The sequence below is a fragment of the Penaeus monodon genome, chromosome 35 (assembly GCF_015228065.2).
Source record: "Penaeus monodon isolate SGIC_2016 chromosome 35, NSTDA_Pmon_1, whole genome shotgun sequence".
NCBI classification, from domain to species: domain Eukaryota; kingdom Metazoa; phylum Arthropoda; class Malacostraca; order Decapoda; family Penaeidae; genus Penaeus; species Penaeus monodon.
This window is the reverse complement of record NC_051420.1, coordinates 5,830,348-5,832,847: the sequence shown is the minus strand read 5'-3', so window position 1 is coordinate 5,832,847 and position 2,500 is coordinate 5,830,348. Positions and strand designations below refer to the sequence as shown.

At 36.6% G+C, this 2,500-nt stretch overlaps 1 pseudogene; it reads right to left on the bottom strand.

The window, feature by feature from the left end:
* Positions 1-632: 632 nt before the first annotated feature.
* LOC119595204 lies at positions 633-2,298 on the bottom strand (annotated as a pseudogene).
* Positions 2,299-2,500: the final 202 nt, after the last annotated feature.

The window sequence follows — 2,500 nt, the reverse complement described above, 5'->3', positions numbered from 1 at the left end:
AACAACCAAAATCATAATACACAAACTGGAAATTTCCGATTGTTTTCCCCACTTTCGGTACGAGCACACAGTAATCTGATCAAATAACTAATTCAATCTTGCCACTAGGTCTCTGAATCTGATTAGGTGAACCCCCAGACCATTAGCAATTTCTGTCATACCCATATCATCAAAGCCCACAGCCTCCACAAACCAATGTTTGTCATTATCATTAATCAAAGGAACAAATTTTGCTCTCTACTCGCTCTTACTGATTTCCCACTTTGGTAAGACTCAGGCATATTTCCGAACCCTTTAGGCCTAATTTCTTGGCTGCCGTTTGGGTGATGATAGTTAAAAGCGTAGACAAATCATATGAGCCACTACTAATTTTACTTATCATTGAGAAACACTTGGTCTATCCATAAGATTACTAAAATCTTTAACAGTATGCAAGTTTTTTTTTTTTTAAGCACAGAATGCAAAGGAGGGTGATGCAGTTTTTCACGTATTATTGTTTCCAACTTGAACATTACAGAGAATCTTCTTATCACAGTCTCTGCTGATATGGGAAGGTTCCAGGCAAACAAAACACATGAAACCAATACCTTTTGCCTTTTGTCTTATTGTTTACACTTGGACCCTTTAATTCACTACCAAACTGACTTATGTTTGCTAGATTTACCATTGCCTACGACAGATTAGCTGAACAATCAAGCATATACTTCTGACAAACTTTCTGATCCTGGGCCAGCTTAGTGCTACAGTCAGACTGTCTATAGTTCCATCGCCTTCAGCACTAGCGACTTAATGATTGGCTGCCTTAGTGCTATCCTTGCCAGCCTATATTCATTCTCCATGTACTCTATAACCTGACATTCTCCAGTCAAAAAGTTTACAAGCTGTTCAAAAACCTCTCTTGGTCAGCTAAGGCTTGAGCCTAATGTGTCCATTCCCTTTTTAAATTATTAGGAAGTAATCTTTCAGTTTTAGTTACTGTAGTAAAATTTTCTATTTCATTTACTCTATTTTCTTTAAATCTAACCAACCTTGCTTGACATTTGTTACTTCAAGTAACTTCCGAGTATTTCTTTCAGGGACTGGCTTTAAAACACTAATTTCACCTAAAACAGCATCTACAACCTTTAAAGTAGAACCAAAACGTTCTTACAAGCTATCCCACATCAGATCAAATTCGTCCAATATCTTCTTTAACCTTTCCTTGTAAAGATCTCCTTAGTATAAATGGATTCTTCTTATGAAGGGCCATCACCAAACGTGTGTAATCCTTAATGAGAGTAGGCACCTCTCTGGCATTGCCGTCAAAAACTGGAGGCTCTACTTTCTTAACAAGAATACTACATGAATTATCAGACTGTTGAGCCAGTTTCTGTGTTTCTTCCTGTAATAACACTAATGTTGAATGGATATCACACTTTTCTTCTCTAAATCACATATGTAATTCAAATGTTCATTAATTTGATCAGCTGTTTGAAGCAGACATTCATTTATAATTTTTACTATCTTGAAACTTTCATAAATTCTCTCAAAACTACGCCTAACAATTCCAATGGCTCATCTTCTCTTTATAGTCATGGAACACTTACTTTCGTGGTAAAGTGTCCTTTGGCGATGCCTCTGTGCTTCTTAAGGGTTTCCTGATCTTTACAGCCAGAGTTCCGCCCATGTCAGTCTGTTATTGGATGGAAGTGCTAATAAATCTAGGAGGAGGGACAATGGAGTCTCAGGTACTGCATGCACAAGATTTTCTTTATATATAGATTTTCTTATATATAGATTTTCTTATATTACCATCTAAGTAAACAAGACACAAAAATAATAGATTACTCGTACAGTTATGATAAATAGAACACTGAGGTCGCTATGTGAATCAAACCAAAGAAAATTTGAATTCCCAAACTCTAATATAAATAACAAACAAATACGTCAACAATATATTTTTTTCCTTCACGAAAGCAATTTTCACAATGTACAATATTCTCTTCATTACCAGCAAGAAGAACCAAAACTTTACATTCAACATATCTGGGGGGAAATCCAACTATGGCAAAACATTAAGATTAAAAAGAAATGAGTGAAACATTAATTATTCACAACGAGACCTCCCATCGCTCTGGCTAGTAATCACTAAATCAGGCCTTGATCCGCAGGAACAAACGTTCGATCATTGAATAAGCTGGAAGTGACAATGAATGTAATCATCCAGAACAAAATCACGTACATAAAACATGAATCCACATTTCCCTGTTTAGAAGCAGTGTGTTCTGGTTGCGCATGAATTTTAAAGCCATATAGCATTTAGATTCTTTAGAATAACATCCTGAATCATCATAAATACATACCACAGTAACAGAAAGATGCTGTTCTGATCAATAATCATAGGTGTCGATGGTTTCAACAAAGGGAATCGGGGCAAAACACAAGCCCACTTCCGCCACAGTTCACAAAATGCCAGCGTCACCTTCGAAGGTGAAAACAAACGTATGCCGAGCGACAAGCG